At 31.9% G+C, this 9339-nt stretch overlaps 1 long non-coding RNA gene across 1 annotated transcript in view; it reads right to left on the reverse strand.

The window, feature by feature from the left end:
- The window catches only part of LOC118748596, a 165234-nt gene that overhangs the window by 140850 nt on the left and 15045 nt on the right, over positions 1 to 9339 (reverse strand). The gene's annotated exons all lie outside the window — the stretch shown is intronic.

A 9339-nucleotide genomic window follows, 5' to 3' on the forward strand; every position in this document is an offset into this window, starting at 1 on the left:
TAACGGCATATAAATTCCCCATAGAGTTTTCTCACAAGAAGGAGCCTATTCTCTTATTAAATGTCTGGTACTTTACTTAATTTAATTTGTTGCATAGTGATTTTATTAGAAATTTCTGTAAGCGCATAGCTCATAGATAAATAAGTAGCCCTTAACTGAAATGAAAGCAATACATTTATCATAACTTGAACACACTTTTGAATTCACAACTTAAAATAATTTGCCTAGTTAATGAAGATTTTACGCCAGTGCACTTGTAATGCGCGCAGAAATTCAATTATATTCATATTATTTAAATAGGCAGCTAGTTGAACCATTTATTTCATAAAATTCAATTGATTGAGCTTAATATTTAGCAGGAAAAGCATCCATTGCGTGATTATAAATAGATGAATGTAGATTAAATAAATACTTATTTATAGATTTATTTATAGGCATGCATTAAGAGGACTCTTCACTGGCACTCAGCACATCAGCCGTTTAGAAAAACATTCAATACCATGAATTATTTACCACCCAACGAATAAAACATTAGCGCCCTTTGCTTATGCAACGTTTTTTTTTTGGGAATTGACAACACTTGTATGTGATCATTTGTACGCGTGTAAGTGCAACGAAATTTCATGCTCAGTAAACATTAAAGCGATTTAAAAGCAATTTTTGTTAAGCAGCGTGGATACAGTCTCGTGCAACTGGATAAGTACAGTGGATAAAACGAATGAATTTGTAAATTAAAAGGTGGACTTGAACAACTGAATATACGTAAAAAAACAGCCAAACTAGAATTTAGATTTATTAATATTTTATATTTAAAAAAAAAATTTAACACATCAAAAATAAAATTTAACAGAATACCGCCTAATTTTATTTGTTTTTATGAGAAATAGTATTGCCTATTTTTATAGATTTTTTAAAGGTCATCTAGAGGTCGCGATCTGTCGATTTAGCTCAGAAAATACGATTTTGTAGATTTATGAGTTTTTAAATGACTACTGTAAATGGTATATAATAATCTATTTTCGCACTTGGCTTGCTGGCATTTTTTATCGGGTAAAATAAAAAACCCATATTTCTCTTAATTTTTTAACTTTTGATCATCGACAATTTCCACAATTTCAAAGTATGTAGTACTATCTAAAATTAAATCAATTTTTAAATAAACTGATAGCTCATTTAATGAAATCGCATAAAAATTTTTCTTAAATATGGTCTTGAATTTATATTGTCTGTATGTACCAGACTTATAGATTTTTTGAGCAGTGTAGCTAAGGTATTCATCATTATTTATTCAAAATTGATATTTTCAATCGCTCTTTAGCAAAGAAGTGGTTTTCAAGAAATTTTAGGAAAATAGGGGTGGCACCGCCCATTTATATAATATATGCGTATCTCAAAATGCGACCTCTAAATGACCTTTAAAAAATCTATCAAAATAGGCAATAATATTTCCCATAAAAACGAATAAAATTATGGGGCAAGGTCTTGAAATTTCCAAAAAACACTTTTGATGGGCACCCTAATGTACATAGACATAAAAGAACAACTGGTGACATGCTCCGACCAGATACGTAGGTAATGAGAGCTACATATGTGGGAACGCTATCGGGAGTTGAAAAGGAAAGCGGTACGTATTTTTTGCGCATAGCATAAGAGGCTGAGAGAGAGAAAACGATGGAGAACTCTATTCCAAAATAAGTTGACTTACGTATGGTTTAAAGAATGCAGTAAATTCTTGTAAAATCAAGGGAGCCTGCCAAGTGAACGATGTTCACAATAATTTATGGTAGCAGCACTTATCGACTACTATGAAGGGAACTTTCTATTGGATAGACCAAGTGAATAAGTACATATTTCTAATTAACTTTTTGGACTCAACCAAAAATCGGCTGAATGGTTATATCGTCAATTGAGAAGTAGATAGTATACAGGCAGGTTCTACAATTTGCTTTCGGGTGAACTTCAACCCTTGCCAATTTAAATCCAAAGCGATTTTGATTGAAATTCATTTGGAAGTGAATTGCAGAACCTGCCTGATTGTCTTACGAATTCCTAGCTAGAGATCAGAGTCGAAGCCTTGAAACCAATAATTTATTATACGTACATATATTCATTGCATACTATTTTGCTGTGAACGAATAACTAAAGTTCTTATGAATTAGAGCCGAGTGTTCGAGAAATTAACAGAACATATAAATTTTTCTTATCCACAGGATCTAGCAGATTGAGCATAGTGTATGTCCTAAGCTGCAGGAAACTGTGTATTTACTATTTATATAATTAAATATTTGCATTGAAATGTGTGCAATGCAATCTGCGCTGCGGTAACAAATATTTATCTAGATTCACCATACACATCCATTTGAAGACAAGTTCCCCACATAAGTACTTACATACATACATATGTATGTACATACTTCGATCAAAACATGTACTCAATCAAAGCAACACTTTAAAGCAACCAGGCGGCATATGACCACATAAAGTTGGTCTGGGGTGAGCATCAGTGAGCCGACATACTACCTACATATATACATACTACATACTTACATATATGTATGCATGGCATGTATTGCCTTTACACCCAGCACAAATTTTTGCAGCGCATCTAAAGGCATTTAGAGCTAAAACGCGTTGCCTTGAAATGAAGAGGTATTCTTTGGCTCCTTTAGTTCATTGTTCGAAAGGCAGAGAGAAATATCTATGCGCGTTTTCTTCTCAACAGAAAAATGGCAAGACATTACCGTCAATGAAATGTCTATGTTAAATCAATACATACTACATAGAAATAATAGCGGAGCGATTGATATCCTTTTTCACGATTCCATTTGCCCTTCTGCGATTACGCAGTTTTTTTCCTGGGGATATGTGTATGTACATACATATATGACAGCAGCTATAATTTATGTGTAAGTATTTGAGATTTTACATGATTGGCTCAATGTCAGTAGCAAACTCGCACCACACGCCCACCTACGCCAGCCATATGTCTTTGGCGGTTGTGTGCGACCGCCAGTGTTTGTCATGTCAATCATAATACAAATACTTATGTGCATATGTATGTATGTATATTCTACGCCTACGCACTATGTGTGCTTGAGGCCTTTGTTTAATATAATATAATCAGTCAATAAAATGCAAAGTGTTATAATAAATATTCGCAACACTGCGTCGGATAATCACGCTGCATATTGGTGTTACAAAATTAGAGCGCAGATGAAAATTAAATAAGTAATGAGACAATTTGGCGTATTTTGTTCAATGCTTTGATGGTTATAAACCATAATCTTTTAATAACACTGGATCACAATTTTTTTTTGTTTTTTTTTTTTCTTTTTGTTCATCGGATGCCACTATCCAATTCCTACGTAGAATTCCTCGGTGATTCTGAAAATCAAGTTAATTTTTTTTCCTATGAGCAAGTTTTCGATATACGTACATATTTGCAATTTACCGTTATTCAGTTAAAAGAAAAGTAAGACGTATATCTTACGAACCAATTTAAGAATTTAAATATGAAATACGGCAAATAGAAGCTAACAAAATTCTCCATAAACCGTATACACATACATATATCACCTTTCGATAGACCTGATAGTTTCTGGGAAATTATTTAATAATTCCAGATTTTTTGTTTTTTATTTTTATAAAAAAAAATCCAAACTAATAGAGAAATAAAAACTTAACGATTTTTTCTTATTTTGTATGAAAGCCTGCAGAAAGTCGATGGATAAATAAGAAAGGAGAAATGGTTAAATGACGATGCGTAAGGATTTTTTGTATGAAATATGAGTAGTAGTGTTACTCAGGTGTACATGGCGTATGGGGTACATTCTTCCCTGCATATTTTCCATACAAACCCAGTGGGAAAATGTAATATATAGTAATCGAAAAAATAATCAGTAAAACAACCCTTTTCACATTTGAAAATGCATTTTTTTCCCCAGTGGGGCATTCAATTTTGCATTACCTAGTATCGAGAAATGGATGTATTTTAATATGAAATTTTTGGAACTTTTTGCATACATTAAAATGCTGATTGCATAGTTAGCAGTAATATTATGAGAACTCATAAGAAATACATTATATTATTTATCACGAATGTAATGTATTACTACTTTTCCGACTGGGAACAATCTTTGCGCATTTTCATTTGACCACTAATTTCTTCTTTATTTGTTCATCGATTTCCTTTATTACCTTGATTTTTTTGTAACCAAACAGGCTTTTACATAAATGCAAACTTTTTTAAGCTGTATAACGGAAAATCGAAAATGTCTCGAAAGCTTATCAAAAGAAAAAATAAATTAATCGATTTTCGGATTCGCCAAGCAATTCTAAATAGAACTTGGATAGTGGCATCCATAAAAGATTTTTACTGTAAACCAGTGTAGATAATAATTTAAACTCAGTTTTCAAGGCTGCCCAGTTATGCGGAATTTTTGATGGTCAGAAGGAATGGCTTGGTGTTGTTGAAAGTTAAACCTCTTTAGATTTTTTCGAATTTTGAAAATAGTTAACACAGAGCTTTGAGCTTTAAAATAGTTAAGAAAAAAATATCCAAACTTTAGTCATGCTTTTTTAAGCCATAAGTAAAGCCGAACTTTCTAAAAAATCTTTAAAAAAAAACAAACAAAAAATTTTGAAAAAAACAAAAAAAAAGTTTTTAAAAATCTTTGAAAATAAAAAATTCGAAATTTAAAGACATACCAAAAATATTCATAGTTACTTCAGTACCATGGCCAAAAACGGTGAAGTAATAAAACAGATTTCTCGCTTTAAGTTCTGTCATTCGGTTATCTTATACAAAATTTTAAAGGCAAATTCTCAAATACGATAGTATCAAAATCACTGGTACTGGTGACCGCGATGAAGAAGTCTGATGAGCAGATGTGGTTATCTCCGAAATAGCAGCTAAACTATTGTTGTTTTTTCCACAATAATTTTTCAACTAAACGGCCTCAAGCTCAAAAAAATTATAATCTTTTAAGAAAATACATTAAAGAAAACAATGTTCAAAATCTTTACCATCAAGTAAAATATTTCATTGAAAAAATTGCAAATAAAAAAAAAATACGATTTAAAATTTTTTCGCTAAAATGTGTACTGTTTTATTTCTGAACTGCAAACTGCCTCTGTACTACGAAGTTCCTAATTTTCACTGTCACATTCAAATTGGGTACACTTGCACTTAAATTGTCAAGGTTTTTTATGTAGTAGTAATATAGACCTGTTTTGTTGCCTTGGCGCAAAACCAGATAAAAGGTCGCCCACGAAATTGCTCGCATTCCAGGGACAAAACGATTTAGCACTCAAATTAGCAACAAGAAGACAATAAAACAAAGGTCTACCCAGGTAAAGAATGCTTAAAGACATGATAATAATTGCAGTCATATGGTAATAGAAATGATAAACATACATGCATACATATGTACGTATAAAATATGTTTATAAATGCGAGCACATGCAACATACGTAAATATGTATATCTACCTATGTTGCCCTACAATAACTAACCGATGCAACTAGCGTGCCAAATCTACAACATAGCCGCGTGCAACATTTACCAGCAACATGTTGTGGAGATTGTGATGTTAAGCGCAATGAGTCGCATGAAGTTTTAGTTAAAAACATTTGTGATTTGGCTTTAAAAATTAATAAAAAAAAAAATAAAATAGAAAAAAGGACACAAGAAAGTATCTACATATATATTTAAAAATATAAACGTTTTCCTTGCAAATTTTGAAAGGAATCAGAAGCAATTGATGGTATATATATATATGTAAATAAATACACCCAGTTGTGCCGCATATTAGTTAAGTAGTACGCCTTTCCTCGACAGATTAAAGCAATGCCCCAGTAAAAAACAAAGTCAAATCAAAACAAAGATTTTGCAAAGAAATCTATGAATGTAAAGCTCTTCCGTTTGAATTATAATACAACGTAAGTATGCAAAGCACAATATGTGTGTACTTATGCATGTACATTAGACTGCATCACCAAAAAAAGTTTTTCCGCTAGGATTACAAAATGTATAATTTTTTAAGACGTCCGCCAAAATATTTCGGAAAAATATTAAGATTTAAGTGAGCTGGACCGATTTGAAAATACCTCCAAAAATAGAGTTTTTTATGAATAAAAATAGTTTCTAAAGAACTTTTTGAAAAAAGTCCCCTCAGATGACAAAACAGATTAAGCTTAAAAAATCTGCGTAAAAATATTTACAAATCTTTTCAACGGAATCGCAAGAATGAGATTTTTGATGCTGTTTTTTTAACTTTTTTCAAAGATTGATTTACAAAAAACTTGAATAACTGGGCCAAAACTATTCTTATTTAGACTTATGGAATCTCGATTGAAAGGTATTTTCACACTGTTTTTATTTCTGTCCAAAAGAAAAGTCATTAGTGTCCCTTTTTTTTTTTTTCAAATACCAACACATCTTAATTCAACTTTGAATGACGTTCGTTCATCCTACCTTTCTCTTTTATCCTTTTAATGAGTTTATTATCAAAGAAATAAAAAGGGTGAGAAAATATCTTTCCAATGACACCTCTTAAGTCTAAATCGGAAGAGCTTAGGTTCAGTTACTCAAGTTTTTCTTATACCAATCTTTTAAAAAAGTTAAAAAAACAGCATCAAAAATCTCAACATTACGATTCCGTTTAAATTTTTTTTTTTTTTAGTATTTGCATGCAAATTTTTTAAGCTTAAACCGTTTTGTCATTTGAGGGGATTTTTTCAAAAAAAAATCTTTAAGAAACTATTTTTATTCATGAAAAACTCCATTTTTGGAGTTATTTTCAAATCGGTCCAGCTCACTTAAATCTTAATATTTTTCGGAAATATTTTGGTGGACGTCTTAAAATATATTAGATTTTATAATTCTAATGAAAAAATAGTACCGATTTTTCTTTGTATGGGGAGCGATGCAGTCTAATGTACATTCATATGTTTAAAATAAAAAATAGTACGCATGAATTAACTGAACTCTGCATCCGTACCACCAGCAGCAGTTGCCACTTTTCATTGCATAGTTTTAGGGTTAGGCCTACATATGGTAGATACCGGATGTGCGCGAATTCAAAGGCATTCATCAGGGAAAGTATGCAGTCGCTAATTTTAGAATTTAGTGTCAACTAGAGTAAGCGCTGGATAAATATTTAAATTGGGGCTGTGAAAAATGCGGTAGAAATTGTTTACAGTCTGCAAAAAATGAAAACCTCGCTGATGATATCCTTGAAAATAATCGGGGCGGTATCTGAATGCTGCGTTCTAAAACGCATATTCAAAACTGCAGATGTGCATAAACATATTTATCAAGCATATTTAGGATCTCTAAAATTATATTAGAAGCCACATTATACTCGTTAGGGTTTCTCAACCAACACAAATAAGGGAAGTCTCTTTTGGCCACCTATGGTCTGCTGAGTTGGTGCAGCGAGCATTCAACAGTAATTTTGGCTTAGAATGCAGTTAAAATTCTTTTGACCCCTATACCAATATCGTTAACATGCACACATTTTATTTTTGAACTCTTCTCGCCATGCCTTAAAACGTTCTTGAAGCCTTTGATTAATTTGTAAATGCTTGTTCAATTAAGCGATTAATTTCGTACTCCCGTTTGTAATAATATTAATAAGTATGTATGAATGCGAGTATTCATGTAGTATACATAAATATACAAACATATACGTAAATGCCTGAAAAGAAGCTGGTCAACTGCAGTCTGCAGCATTAAAAGCCATCACTGATTGAGTGAGCGCTTAAGTAGTTGTTCGACTCTCATTACTCACAGCTCTCTTTCAATTAAAGATCAACGCACGCAACAGTTGCTGCCCTAGCGAAGAAGATGAGGCAAATTAAATTAATACGAAAAGTGTAAAAAAATAAGTTAAACATAAGGCAATAATGTGGAGGGGAAGATTTTCAGTGACTATGCGGCACGCTTATTCTCACTCTCATCAACCAACTACGATAGAGAGCAGCGAGCAACCTAAAGATTTTATACACTTGGCTTAATGCCTTACCAGTCTCAGTCTATGTCGGCGTCGCCACCGCCGCCCCACAGCCACCAACCAACCGCTGTACAACAAAAGCAGGGTTGCCACTTTGGTAAATTGTTTCCAAAATTTGTTGAAAATAGGGCTGGTAAAAAGGTATTTTTTTTTTGTCATTTTGGTAAATTTTTATTAAAGTATTTTGTTGGTAAAACAAATAGAACTTTCCGTCCCCGTTTTATTTTTTGTAGTTATCTTTATAGCGAGCCCTAACCGCCAAGACGATGTAAGCGACATTTTTATTTTTTTATATTTTTTTTTATGCAGAAATGTTCCTGTAACATTTATATATAAACATATGTATATACATACATATCAATTTAGGGCGAGCATATCGTGCTCCATTCAAAACTCATTTTACTGGAATCCTCAGGAGTTTTTAATGGCCTAAATATTTTAAACGATTCTTTAAATGAAAAGAAAAAATGAACAGGTATGTAACTATACATACATTGTGATTGTACGCAAAAAAAAATTAAAACTCAACAGGAATTTTTAGCTACACATTTTTGGGTATACTAAAATTCTATGGGCATACCCAAAAATGTTCTACAAATTCCGAGTAAAATGTTCGATATTTAGATGAACATTTTTTTAATTTTCTATACTTATACGCTTGGTTAAGCAAAAAAAATTTACTTGAAAAACATTTGGGTGGTTCACAAGGTGTCGTACTTGTCGTATTGTTGTATGTTGTAAAGTTTTTAACGGCTAAATAAATGTTTAGAGGACTTGAAATCAGCACCAACTATTTTCTTATTGTGTGAAATTTCATAATAAAACTTGTATGTTAGCTTGAGATTTCCTTAAATATAGTTTTAGCCGTTTAAAGTTTATGACATACAACAGTACGACAGTATACACCACCTTGTGAACTCCCTAATTGTGAATATAAAAAAAAAACACTATATTATTGAAGTTTCGTTGTTGTCTTTTGTTTCATCACTTTAAAAAGTGCATTAAAAAAAAAATTATTTTTTATTGAAATAACTAAAAAAAAGATATAACAAAACTATGTATAGTTTTTATTAAAATAACTAAAACAGTGATTGGTAGATATTTTCCAGGTTTGGTAGATTTTTTTCAAGGATCGTAAGTATTTTTTTTTCGTCAGTGGCAACCCTGTCCAAAAGCCTAGATACGACCGACGCTATAGAAGGGGGAGCAGCCGATATAGCGAGCGCACCGAGTAAAGGTAAGAAATTACTAAAAAAAAAGCAAATGTATTGAAATTGAATTGAATTGTATTGAAATGAAATGAATTGTGCGCGCTGAGTAGTCA

Source organism: Rhagoletis pomonella, unplaced genomic scaffold (assembly GCF_013731165.1).
Source record: "Rhagoletis pomonella isolate Grant_MI unplaced genomic scaffold, Rhpom_1.0 Rhpom_scaffold_00013, whole genome shotgun sequence".
NCBI lineage: Eukaryota > Metazoa > Arthropoda > Insecta > Diptera > Tephritidae > Rhagoletis > Rhagoletis pomonella.